The sequence below is a fragment of the Nothobranchius furzeri genome, chromosome 1 (genome assembly GCF_043380555.1).
Source record: "Nothobranchius furzeri strain GRZ-AD chromosome 1, NfurGRZ-RIMD1, whole genome shotgun sequence".
Taxonomy (NCBI): Eukaryota; Metazoa; Chordata; class Actinopteri; order Cyprinodontiformes; family Nothobranchiidae; genus Nothobranchius; species Nothobranchius furzeri.
This window is the reverse complement of record NC_091741.1, coordinates 34,481,739-34,496,329: the sequence shown is the minus strand read 5'-3', so window position 1 is coordinate 34,496,329 and position 14,591 is coordinate 34,481,739.

Here is a 14,591-nt window from a genome sequence, read left to right as displayed (position 1 = left end):
GTGAAGAGTAGATTGAAGTATTTCTTCTAAACAACTGTGAGGAAAATAATAATTACAAAAACACCAAAAATTATACATAGTAAATTATTGTTTTTTTTTTCAGATAATCATACTTATAATACACGACAGATAAATGAGATGAAATGTGTTTTACCACGCAGTAGAACAAATCAAATTCAACCATCTTTTCACCATAAAGCTATGATTGCATGGAATGCATTACCTAGATTTTTAATTTTTGAAAGTAATAACATTTCTTTTCAGAAGAAACTGAAAATTTTTTTGTTTACACACTTAATTGTATAATGACTATGAACTCTGCAACGAAGGATTGAGAATCTGGATTTGAGGTCGAGTACTGGATATCGATGAACTATGATACGAAACAATGGACATGATGTCATCATTCTGTTATATTTTATGTTCAATCCTTATTGGTGTGATTAACTCCTTTCCCGATATTAGTTTATATATGTAATTTTGTTCTAGATATGTGATTTCATCTTGAGCTACTGGTATGTAAATTAGGGATGTGTGTGTGTGTGTGTGTGTGTGTGTAGGGTATTGTCTAATGTAAACAATTGTATGAAAATGTATGAGACCCCAGGAAGACTAGCATCTGCACTTAGGCAGAAGCTAATGAGGATCTCAATAAAACGAAACGAAACGAAACCACTGTGTCAGATTGACCTGTATGAAGAAGTTTGGCCTGTAAGTTAAAAGTTCTATTTCATCTAGTCTTAGCCCTTAAGCTAGCTGCTATTGGAAGGATGATCTCCGCATCAGCCAATCATGAAGAGCTTAAATGTACGCCCACCAATAGTGGGCCCCCTCGTGGTATATAACCGCAGTGACCCCACTGCTCACCTCCTTTTTCTCTTCATGCCAAGCTTAAGAGCTTTATTAAAGAGCAAATATTATCTCAAAAGAGCAAATTATCCGAAGACGACTTACCAGCCATGTCCAGCGACACCAGACCCTGCCCGACCTGCCAGACGGGCTCCATTTCCAGCGGCGACCTGCACGCTAAGTGTGAGGTCTGTCTCGGGGCTCACCACGCTGGCTTGGCCTTGACCCCGCAGGCCTCGTGCCCGTTCTGTGCCGCTCTGCCCGTGGCGGAGAAGATTCGCCGGGTCGAGTACTTCACTCCCGCCGCCGACGAAGAATTTCCGGTGGCTGACTCTTACCCGCTGGACAAGGCTTTGGTTTTCTTCGACGCCGGTCAGGAGCCGGCTGGCTTCAACCGGCTGGATGACGTCACTGACAGCGAAAACTACGATGAGGCGGCGTCCCTCCTAGACATAACGGAGGTCGACGAGCTTCGCTCAGCGGGTCCTTCTGCCCCAGTGGCTTCTCGCTCCTCCCTGCCAGCAGTAAGAGCACTGCTCCAGGAGCTGCCCGCCATCATTTCTGCGTCAGCAGCCCGCAAGGGGCTAGCTGTGCCAGAACCGGCCCTGCCTGAAGCGGATGATTTGGCGGGAATTTTCGGGGTAACTCAGACACGCTGTCCAGACCCTGTCTGGCCGCGCTTCCCCGCTGCTATGAGCTGCTGGTCTGCCGCCTTCTCCGAGCCTGCCAAGCTCAAGGCGCCAGTCTCCACATATGCGCCCATCACCAAGGTCGAGGGGTTTTCCGACCAAGGCTGGCCGTCCGTTCCTCCACTAGAGCCGGATTTGGCCTCGCTGTTCGGCGCCAAGAACCACCTCGCTGGCCCGCGAGCTGTTCCCGCTTCAAAACATGACCAGCTGCTGACGCGGCTCACCGACCGCGCACATCAGTGTGCCTTTCAGACCGGCGCTGCAGGGAATAACATCGCCCTTCTTGCCTTCGGCGTCTCCAAGATGATGGAGGAGCTGGAAGCTCCCGAGGAGTCGAAAGCCGTCATAACTAAGACTGCTGATGCCATCCTCAATCTGTGTGCTGCTGTGCTCACCGGTTCTGCTCGCATCGCTGCCTGGCAGACCCTCATCCAGCGAGCGATCTGGCTGAAGGCCCTGCCCTCCATTCCGGAACATCTGCAAAGGGAGATGCTGGATGGCCCCATCACCACCGATGTTCTGTTTGGTCCCCATCTTAGGGGCGTCATTGAGAGGGCTCAGAAGACGGCTGAACTATCGGCTACGGTGCGAGACCTGGTCCACCCTCGGTCAGCCTCGCACTCCGGCCGTTCAGCCAGAGGATGGGACGAACGGCGCGGAAGCTTCAGACGTCCAGCTGCACCGCCCGCTCCACGGAGCCGGCCTCCCGCTTCGGCTCCACATCAGCGGGACCAGCGAGATGGCGGACAACGGTTCCGGCGGGACCAGCAGACGCCGTCTTGGCAGTCCCAGGTGCAGGAGCCTCGCCGAAAGCAGCCACGGAAGTGACTCTTTGGGGGGAATGTGTGTGTTACTGATTGTTCTGATGTTGTTGGTTTTGAAATAAAACCCAAAAAACGTTACTCAAAGAGCTCAATCCTACAGTCCTCCGCAGAATCCTCTGCCGAGTTTTCACACATGTTCCCCACACCAAGCACTGCTGCACGCACACATGTTCCTGCAGGTAGTCATAATACACGGCCAGCCGTAAGGGTGCGCTCCATTTGCGCTCTGGCCCCAGCATCCGGCCAGGCCCAACTCGTCCCGCTCTCCCCACGCCGTTGGGTGGGGCGGGATGTCATGTCGCTGTCTCGACCACGCGCGGCGGCACAGTGCGCGGCTCCATCCGCTAGCACTCTGTCGCCCCCGTGCACAGGCCCGGCTCCCACTCGTCCTTCACTCTCGGACTCCACGCTCCGCGGTGTGGACCAGCCTGTTCCAGCTGTTTCGCACTTGCCCTTTCGAGCGCAGCCCTCCATGGGTCGCCCCCAGTTCTCTGGTACGGGCGACGGCGGTAAGGGCGCATGCACAACCCTCAGACGTTGTTCACGTGACGGCGCACACGCGTCCACTGTCGGAACGCGCGCACGAGTGGCGCCGCCTTTGCATCATGAGCAAATGGATTTCGGACACCATTCATTGCGGTCACACACTTCATTTTCAGGCCACTCCACCTCCCTTCAACGGGATCGTGGAGACGACGTTCACATCGCAAGTACAGTCTCAGGCGCTAGAGCTGGAGCTGCGGGAACTTCTGTCCAAAGACGCTATTTCCCGAGTCCCTCGCGGACAAGAACTCTCGGGTTTCTACTCCCGCTACTTCGTAGTACCGAAGAAGTCGGGAGGAATGAGGCCGATTCTCGACCTGTCCCTGTTCAACTGCTCCATAGCAGTAATGCATTTCCGCATGTTAACGATGAGACAAGTCCTGGAATATGTGCGCCCCGGGGATTGGTTCACGTCAATCGACCTGAAAGACGCATACTTCCACATACCAGTAGTTCCAAACCACCGGAAGTTTCTGCGTTTTTCGTTCAAGGGAGTTCAATATCAGTTCAATCGCCTCCCTTTCGGCTACTCGCTAGCCCCGCGCACTTTCTCCAAATGTCTGGAGACAGCGCTGCAGCCACTGCGCACGGAGGGAATGAGGGTCTTATTTTACCTGGACGATCTTCTCCTGTGCGCTCGGTCCGAGGACGAGGCGTCACAGCAAACCAGGAGGTTGACAGAGCATCTGTCAACCCTAGGGTTTTCTATAAACTGGGAAAAGAGCTCCATCCTTCCATCCCAGTCGATTGTGTATCTCGGGGTGGAGTTGGACGCCTCCCTAATGAGAGCACGTTTGTCGCCTGCAAGAGCGGCAGATCTCTCCACGGTGATCTCCCGTGTTCAACCCCGCAAGATCGTGAGAGCCCGGTTAGTCATGAAACTCCTGGGCATGATGTCCGCAGCCCATTCAGTAGTGCCGCTAGGTTTGCTGCGCACGAGGCGCTTGCAACGCTGGTTCGTCCGCCTCCGGGTACACCCAATACGTCGGAAGAGACGTATGTTGAGGATTCCCCCTTCAGTGGGCGGGGACCTCGCTCACTGGGGGAACCCCTGCATCCTCTCACGCGGGGTTCCCATCGGACGTCCTGCGTCACACGTATCTGTGTTTACGGATGCGTCACTGTCGGGGTGGGGGGGCACGTGCTTGTCCCACACGGTGGCAGATCGCTGGCCCTCCCACACGCACGAGCACATAAATGTGTTGGAGCTTATGACAGTGAGGAATGTGATCAGACACTTCGCTGCCCTTCTCGAGGGCCGTCATGTCGAAGTTCACACAGACAACCGGGTAGCGGCAGCCTACATAAATCGCCAAGGGGGAGTTCGATCCCTCCCACTGTTGCGTGTCGCCACAGATTTACTGTGTTGGACACATGTCCACCTGCTGTCCATCAGAGCCATCTACATTCCGGGGGTACTGAATGTAGCGGCAGACATCCTGTCGAGAGGGGGACCCCGCGACTCCGACTGGCGTCTACATCCTGCACTGATATCACAGATCTGGATCAGGTTCGGGGAACCGTCTGTGGATCTGTTCGCGGCTCGCGAAAACGCTCAGTGTCGCCTGTGGTTTTCCCTGAGTCCCCGGGACGGACCCCCGCTCGGGGCGGACGCCTTCTCACACCAGCCCTGGCCTCGAACGCTCCTTTACGCGTTTCCACCAGTCCCTCTGATTCCCCGTCTCCTGGACCGAATTCGGTCGGAACAGCTCTCGGTGATTCTGGTGGCTCCCAGGCGCGTGTCCGCGTCATGGTTTCCGGACCTGCAAGCGCTAGTGTCCGGCTCCCCGTGGAGGGCGGACGCCCTTCTCCAGGCGGATGGGATAATCAAACATCCTCCGGAAATAGGCCAACGGCTGTGGGTCTGGCCGCTGAGCGGTCACGCTTAGAGGCTTCTGGGCTGCCGCATGATGTGGTGGCCACGATTCAGAGTGCGCGGGCGCCCTCTACCATTGCCTCTTACGCTGCTAAATGGGCAGCTTTCCAGAACTGGTGCGCAGAACGGAATGTTCAAGCGCTCTCCTGCCAGCTGGCGGATGTTCTATCATTTTTGCAGATACTGATGGACAGGGGCCTCGCATTCAGCACTGTTAAGACATATGCTGCAGCTATCTCATCATGTCATCAGGGTTTTGGAGATAGATCTGTTTTCAATCATCCCCTCACAAAACGTTTTCTAAAAGGTGTCAGAAGGAACAGACCTGTGTCCCGCCCGCTTTTTCCCCAATGGGATCTAACGGTGGTTCTGCACGGCTTATCTGAAGCTCCATTTGAACCCTTGGACCAGGTCCCACTCAAGTTCCTGTCGCTTAAAACTGCATTGCTGCTGGCGCTAGCATCAGTTAAGAGAGTGAGTGACCTAACCGCCCTCTCAGTGGCTCCCGCATGCCTCAGGATCCGGGAGGATGGCGGGTCTGCTGTTTTATGCCCCAACCCAGCCTTTGTGCCCAAAAGCATTAATGCTTCCTTCAAATCCAGGTCAATTTCATTGGCTGGACTTTTTCCTCCTCCCCATAATTGTGAGGAGGAGGCGGCTTCTCACCTTCTCTGCCCGGTGCGCGCGCTTGCACGATATGTGTCACGCACTTCAGGGATTCGTCGCTCACAAAACCTGTTTGTGCACTACAGGGAGTCTTCCCTTGGTCAGGCGCTGTCGGCCCAGCGCCTTTCACGCTGGCTGTGTGACGCCATTTCCCTCGCTTACACATCATCAGGGCGGGATCCCCCTGAGGCACTCAGGGCTCACTCGGCCAGAGGGATTTCCTCTTCGATGGCGCTCCTCAGTGGTGTGTCAATGGAAGACATTTGTCAGGCTGCTTCATGGGCTTCACCCTGTTCCTTCACTCGTTATTATTTACGAGATGTGTCTTCAGGTTCCATCACTCGTTCAGTGCTTGGACCCCAGCAGGCTAAATGAATGCTTATGGCACCTCATTGGCCTTGCTGAGATGGATTTTATCCTCTTGTGGATGATGTTTTTTAGTGGGGGCCCCTCTCTTATCGTGCCTGCCTCAGTCTTTAGGCCTGGTCTGAGGCTGAACGTCCCCCACTAGAGGAGATTTGATTGGGTGTGTCCATTGGTTGTGTTAACCAGTGGGGTGTAAACCCATCCAGCTGCGCTTTATTCCAATAGCAGCTAGCTTAAGGGCTAAGACTAGACGAAATAGAACGTTGGTTACGTATTGTAACCCCAGATTCTATGAGTCTAGTCGCAGCCCTTAAGCCACTGGCCCCACTGGTTATGATGGGAACAAGAGCCATTGGAGGTGAGCAGTGGGGTCACTGCGGTTATATACCACGAGGGGGCCCACTATTGGTGGGCGTACATTTAAGCTCTTCATGATTGGCTGATGCGGAGATCATCCTTCCAATAGCAGCTAGCTTAAGGGCTGCGACTAGACTCATAGAATCTGGGGTTACAATACGTAACCAACGTTATCTTCTAGTCATTTTGATGAAATACTTGGCCTTTTGGTACGCTACATATCTTCTGATTCTGTTTCTACAGTCATTCGGTTTTACAGCAGACCAGTTTCGGATTTATGAAGCGATTCAGATGGGAAAGTGTTCAAAACACTTATCCATCCATCCAACCATCTATCCATCACCCCACTCAACCACCAGGTTTGGAACCAGGGCCGTTTCTCAACTCAAGAACGCTAGCACGCTTCATGTGTACTAGACAAGTACACAAGCCAGAGCATATCCGGGAACTTTGAGCAAACTTGCCGTTATGCATAGTCAGGATTGGAACAGTCCTTGGGCCAACATTGACGACGTTTCAGAAGGATGTGACTACACAAGTTCAGACAAGTATGCATATTGAGAAATGGCCCGGGTTTCTTGGGCAACAGCTTAAAGAGGTTGTTCACTCATAATTTTAATACATTTTCAGTGGTCTCTAGTAGGAATGCCTTGTAATTCGTACTCTGGGGAAACAAAGCTCCAGTGCTCTTGTTTCAGCACAGAGAATACATCAAGAGGAGAAAGTAACTCCAGACGGCAGGATTTGTAGTCTTATATCCTGGTATTTGGACATTTCTCCTCTGATTGGCTAACAGAAACATAACTCTACCACTGACTGTTTGCTCTGCATCGTTGATGTTTTATCTTGACTAAAACCGCAAACCTGGGGAAGTTCTGCTGTGTGGTGGAGTTGCTAATGCTAACTGTTAGCTTCTACTAGCCAAGATGTTCTCTTTTGATTTCTGGGTGCTAAACTAACAACAGCCTTCCCCATTTGACTCAAGATGGGTTAGTCCATCAGTGTTAAGTGCAGGGATGTGATTTCCCCATTCTTTACCGGATTTCTGGAATTATTTGCGATTTGGGGCACCCCTGAGATTAATTCAAATTCATTAAGAATGTATTCATATACAGGGGTGGCTCTGTCTGAGACAGAAAATCAAATCTAATAAACAACGTGTTTTTAATCATTCAAAGATCATGATCCCCCTTTCCTATTCCTCAAATCGGTACAGTCCACACAAGCTTTTCCGATCAGGCGGGGCTGTCCATTCTGCTGCTTCCAGAGCTGAGATCGGCAGGAGGAGAGGATGACACATCGGTGTGCTGCTGAAACCGTAGGTTAGTAGCCACACCACCACTCGTTAAACTGGTACCAGGTTTTCCCCCAGAAAATGAGTTAAGCCTGGCGGATTCGGGGCGGGGCATGACGCTTAGCCTGGCAGGTGGCCAAGCAAAGCCTGGTTGCCCGCCAGGCTTATAAAGCGCTGGGGGAAACCCTGACTTGTACTGAATGTCCTTTTCTGTTATGAATTTAGGTAATTTCTCAGTAAAATGTCCCTGTTAAGGAGCTGCTGCTCCGTTCGTCCCACTGCAGTACATCACCTGACCAGAGTTTTACAAAATCCTCCGAGTTGGTGGAGCTTTTGCTGCATTTTGCTGGTGGGCCAAGTTTTAGAAATCTCAAATCGTTAAAAACTCAATAGGTGGCTGTTTTAACGTATATCAGGCAGACTGTATATTTCCTCTAGATGTCTACTATAAATCTATTTAACGTTTCAGATGAGCATCGTTTAAAAGAACAAGTGTCCCAAAAGTTTTGGGTTTTTGAAGTATCTACATCAGCTCCATGAAAAGTGAAACGAAACCATGCTGAAGTTAGTTTTAAGTAGTTATTATGACAGATGCACATCCTCGTCTCTAATGTTTCATCAGGTTATGACACTGATACAGCAGGTCGGATCTGTTTGGGTTGCTGCTGGTCTTTTAGTGACGGACTATAGATTATAAATCAACAGCTTCAGTTCAAAATTACTCTCTGAAATTTTACTGTTTACTGTCGTCCCCCCAAAAATGAAATGGGATTTCCGCCCCTGCCCACGATCTATTCATAACAAGGTTGCCTGCATGTTCCCTGACCATTTGCTAGAAAGCAACATCGTAGAAGGGACGTGTACAAGTCGCTAAGTGCACGCGTGATGACGTTTAATATTGGCGGCGCCCTTAGAGGACACTCGAAGGTAGTTTGCACTGCACATTCGCAAATGGAGATATTGACGGCAAAACGGTGGCTTACAGCGAGTAAATAGTGGAGACAATTTTTAAGAAACATGCCCCAGAGAGCCAAGAATCATAAACACACACAATGCTCCAGATTACGAGGGCCTTAAGGCGGCCCCCCACAACCCCGGCCTTTTCAAGTTTTTTTCAATAGTGACGTAGACCTGAGATCAGTGTAGGAGACTATTTCCATGTTTAGCCTGCCTTTTAAATTCTGAGTGACCAAAATTCATTTTCAAAAATATTAAATAAATAATTGTTTCTCAGTGAAGGACCTCTTTAAGCAGATATCCTCAAACACCTACCTCCTCCAGGAAGTCATGGGTCTGATCCAAGATCTCCTCCCAGTGGAGCCTGTCTAAAACACCTTTCATGCTTATGAGATGGTCTTGGTCTGAGCTTCTCCCAAATAATTAAGCTCAGGAGGCAAAGCAAGTTGTCTAGTAATTGCAAGGTTGTGGGTTCAGTCCCGGCTCCCGGCAGAGAATGCTGATGTCGACCTCCGTTGTTTGCTAGTGGTGGTCAGAGGTGGTCAGAGGTGGTGGGCTGATGGCGCTTGTGCTCTGCAGCCTTCCTCATTCCTCGCTGCTGACAGCGTCTCAGACAGTCTAGGTCTCACTGTTCAAAATCTGCCCACATTTTAGGTCAAGTGATCAAATTGACATGCAAGTTGTAAAACGCTGCTTCATATAGCTGAAATAAACATGACGTAAAATACTTGTTCAGAGCCTTTCTGAGTCGGGACTAAAGGGGACTATCAGAGGACTAATCATTCACACACTGCTGGTGATGAGCTACAATGGAGCCACAGCTACCGTGAGGCGCGCTGATAGAAGCGAGGCTGTCGTACACAGGCACCACCGGCCTCTCCAACCACCACCAGCAAACAAGGAAGGGGAAGTTTCTTTCCTAAGAACATGATTAACAAGGACAGAGGCCGGGTTTAAACTGGAAATCCACCAATTACAGGGCGAACTTCTAACCTCTGTGTCACCATTTCTCTTTCAATAGATGACAGGAAAAACTGTCAAATAAAAAAGAACAGTCAAGTTTTGTGTGATTATGTAGAAGAATTTCTATTCCGGGTAGAAACACGCTAAGAATGTTTTAAATGCCTAGAAAAGGATTAAAAGCCTGGGGGAGGAACGTCACTGCTAGAGTAACCGTGTGATGTGAAAATGATGTAAGTTTTACCATTTAAATAAACGTCACGAGCCACAGCTGTTTTGAGGGCCTTTCTACATCCGTTTAAGTCTGACCCTGGTCCGTTCACCCAGTGGTTTTGGTTCCTCCGAGCAGGTGTTTGCTCACATTGAGTAAACTCAGCCAACTCAACTTTAGAAGAATGGCGGCGCGGCAGTAGCACGCAGCGGCCACTCCGGAGCCAAATGGTGCCTACGTTTTTGTGTATCATGGTTTTTTATCTTATCTTATCTTTCTTATTTTTTACTATGGATATAGTCGGAACTGGTGCCTGTACATACAGCAGCCAGACACTTTGCTACCTTCAAAACCCGGACAACGATATCCAAGAGGAGCTGCGGGAAACGCTATGAGAACTCTGCTTGCTCCGCGCTCCAGGCCTCCGCGCACCAGGCCTCGATGCCTCATCGCTGGCGTCCGGAGGAGGGGACATCGGAAGCGATGCGCGAGGAAGCGTAAGCGCGGCAAGCGGGCGGGAATCTGTCACAGGCTAAAAACAAACCCTAGCCGGCCGGCTCTCCCGTCCATCATCTTGTCCAACGTCTGCTCCCTGGATAATAAACTGGACTACATCCGACTCCAGCAGGCTACGCAGCGTGAGGCCAGAGACTGCTGTGTCTATATTTTCACGGAGACATGGCTCAGCGACAGAGTACCGGACGCCGCTATTCAGCTGGACGGGATGGCCTCGTTTCGAGCCGACAGAAACGTAGCTCTGTGCGGCAAGACTCACGGTGGCGGCCTGTGTGTTTACGTCAACGAGAAATGGTGCAAGAACGCTCTGCTAGCTTCTCGCTATTGCTCACCGCTGGTGGAGTTTGTGACTGTCAGATGCAGACCATTTTATTTACCACGGGAATTCACCACTGTTTTCATTATCGGAGTGTACATTCCACCTGGCGCTAATACTAAGGAAGCGTTAGGAGAACTGTACACAAACATCAGCGAACTGCAAAACACACACCCAGATGGACTGTTCATTGTTGCTGGAGATTTCAACCATGCAAATCTCAAATCAGTGCTTCCTAGATTCCATCAGTATGTGGACTTTGCAACGAGAGGGGTAAACACGCTGGATTTGGTTTACACAAACATCCCCGGCGCATATCGGGCAGAGCCCCGCCCCCACCTTGGCTACTCAGACACATCTCTGTCATGCTAATTCCAGCATACAGACCACTCGTCAAGCGAGCAAAACCGGTTCTGAGGCAGGCGAAAACCTGGCCGGCAGGAGCCACCTCTGCTCTTCAAGACTGTTTTGAGTGCACTGACTGGAACATGTTTAGGGAGGCTGCAACTTACGGCGACTCTACTGACTTGGAGGAGTACACGTCATCGGTGTCGAGCTACATCAGCAAATGCATCGATGACGTCACTGTCTCCAAGACCATCATCTCACGACCCAAACAGAAACCGTGGATTACTGCGGAAGTGCGCACACTTTTGAGAACCAGAGACTCTGCCTTCAAAGCGGGAGATAAGGTGGCGCTTAGCAGAGCTATAACTGAACTATCTCGGGCCATTAGAGAGGCGAAGCGCGCACACGCCCAGAGGATCCACAAGCACTTCATGGACAGCGGCGACACACGGCGAATGTGGCAGGGCCTACAAGCCATCACCAACTACAGGACGACAACACCTGCCTGTGATGGTGACGGCTCCCTCCCTGATGCGCTGAACAACTTCTACGCTCGGTTCGACAGGCAGAACGACGTGGCAGCAAGGAAGTCAATCCCTCCTCCGGACGACCAGGTGTTGTGTCTCACTACAGCAGAGGTGAGGAAAACTCTACGCAGAGTCAATCCACGTAAAGCTGCTGGTCCAGACAACATCCCGGGCAGAGTGCTAAAGGAATGTGCTGAACAGCTGGCGGATGTTCTCACCGACATCTTCAACATCTCTCTGAGCAGTGCCGTTGTTCCCACGTGCTTTAAGGCCGCCACCATCGTCCCAGTGCCCAAGAAATCTTCTGTGTCCTGTCTCAACGACTACCGTCCTGTTGCACTTACACCCACCATCATGAAGTGCCTCGAGCGGCTAGTCATGACACACATCAAGACCCTGTTGCCCCCCTCACTGGACCCACTGCAATTTGCATACCGCCATAACCGCTCAACAGATGACGCCATTTCCACTGCACTCCATCTTGCCCTCACACACCTGGACAAGAAGGACACACATGTTCGAATGCTGTACATAGATTTCAGCTCAGCATTCAACACGATCATCCCCCAGCAACTGATCGGAAAACTGAGCATGATGGGCCTGAACACCTCCCTCTGCAACTGGATCCTGGACTTTCTGACTGGAAGGCCTCAGTCAGTACGGATCGGGAACTGCACCTCCAGCACCACCACACTAAGCACGGGGGCCCCACAAGGCTGTGTGCTCAGTCCTCTGCTGTTCACACTGCTGACTCATGACTGTGCAGCAACACACAGATCAAATTACATCATTAAGTTCGCTGATGACACAACCTTGGTGGGTCTCATCAGCAAGAACGACGAGTCAGCATACAGAGATGAAGTGCAGAGGTTAACAAACTGGTGTGAGGTCAACAACCTGTCTCTGAATGTTGACAAGACAAAAGAGATGGTTGTTGACTTCAGGAGGATACGGAGTGACCACTCACCACTGAGCATCAACGGCTCCTCTGTGGAGAACGTCAACAACATCAAATTCCTGGGAGTTCACCTGGACAAAGACCTCACCTGGTCCCTCAACACCAGCTTCCTGTACAAGAAATCCCAACAGCGTCTCTTCTTTCTGAGAAGACTGAGAAAGGCCCAGCTTCCACCAACGATGCTAACCACCTTCTACAGAGGAACTATTGAGAGCATCCTGAGCTGCTGTATCACTGCCTGGTTTGGGAACTGTGCAATCTCTGACCGCAAAACCCTACAGCGGATAGTGAAAACAGCAGAGAAGATCATAGGAGTCTCTCTCCCCTCAATCAAGGACATCTACACCACACGCTGCATCCGCAAAGCCACCAGCATTGTGGCTGACTGGTCACACCCCTCTCACACACTCTTCACACTCCTGCCATCTGGAAGAAGGTACCGAAGCATTCGAGCACTCACATCCAGACTGTGCAACAGCTTCTTCCCACATGCCATTCGTCTCCTCAACGAAAAGGGACTGGACTGATAAACGCATGCATGCACACACACTCACACACACACACGCACGCACACAAACACGCGAACACACTCATGTTCTGTCCTTAATTAGATAGTTTGTTTTTCTTATATTTTTTTCATGTTGTAAATTTATGTTGCATGTAGCACCTTGGTCCTGGAGGAACGTTGTTTCGCCTCACTGTATACAAACCGTATATGGCTGAAGTGACAATAAAGTTGATTGATTGATTGATTCTACCTGGGTGTCTTATGTCTTACATAGATGTGGATCAAATGTGGGAGTGGGAGTAGACTCCTTCCATCTCAGGAACGTTGCTAAGCTGAGTCCCATTCCGTCCCGCTCTGAACTTGAGACAGTTCTCCACACCTTCATCTCCTCACGCTTAGACTACTGTAACTCTCTTTTCACGTGTCTGAGCAGAACCTCCCTGAACCGTCTACAGGTGGTTCAGAACGCCTGTGCTCGGCTTCTGACCAAGTCCTCCAAACACACCCACATCACCCCGCTTCTCCTCCAGCTTCACTGGCTGCCAGTCAACTTCAGGGTTCATTTCAAGATCCTGGTTCTGGTCTATAGGACCTTACATGGACAAGCACCATCTTACATTGGTGATCTTCTTAGTCCCTACACCCCCAGCAGGCCCCTGAGGTCCAGTGATCAAAGCCTACTGGTTGTGCAGCACCAGGCTGAAGACCAAAGGTGACAGATCATCTGCTGCTGTGGCCCCCAGACTCAGGACCTCTCTCCCCCTGAGCCTGAGATCAGTGGACTCAGTGGTCTCCTTTAAAAACCATCTGAGACTGCCCAATAATCCTCAATCTCAGGCTTTTTCCACAAGCCCCATGCAGAACTGAATGGCAATGAACGCTTTCATTTCTGGGACAGTTACATCGTACCAGTCACTATATCTGGAGTAGAGCCTTGCACTGAAGCCCTAGGCCCTCGGGTCGGGTCGGCTTCGGGCCAACGACTGTGTAATTACCTCGGACACGGGCCGGGCCGGGCGCCTTTATTTTTAATCGAATTCATAAAAAAAATTTGAAACACAAACGCAGCAGTAGAGCCCTGCGCAGGACTGTTTTCTTCATCCCGCTCCCGCTGAATTTCTGACCATTACCGCCTGCAACTGCAACGTGTGTGTTAACACTCCCGCCCGCAACTGCAGCGTGCATGTCTACTCCCGCCCGCAACTGCAAAACTCGGAGAAATTATTACCTCACAATAAAAGAGATGTATTGAGTTTGCGTCCTCTCTGGTCCTGGAGAAAACATGTCACAACCCGCGGCTCTTCCATCCATCTGATGCGGCTCTCTGTGCTTGTAAAATAATGAATGGATATTTAAATAAAAAGCTTTATATTTTACTGAATTAATTTTATATCTGTAAGTCAATTCTATGTAAAGATTGTCTGCGTAAACCTGAACAGGTCCAACCCGGTCTTACTGTGAGACCGGGTTGACGGGTCACGCTTGTGCGTAATCATAGGCGCTTTCTGAGCTGAAGAGATTCTGGGATTCTCCTCCTGGATGTGTCGCCACATTGGAGACAGGAACAAGCGCTATTCAGCCAAAGTTTCATAATCAGGGAACATTTTCTAAGTGACAAGTCTCTCTGGGAGACCGGGTTTGGAAAATACTCGCTTCAGTGGGAGGAATCTTCCCGCATGCGCTCTGGTTCTGCGACACGCTTCAAGCCAATCTCCACATCTTCAGCTCGCTGTGCACAAATGCGCTGACAGTGAGCTGCGCTGAGCAGTGTCCAGCTCAGATGTTCAGATGGGAATCTTTTCTTGGGTGATTTAGCTACATCTGCG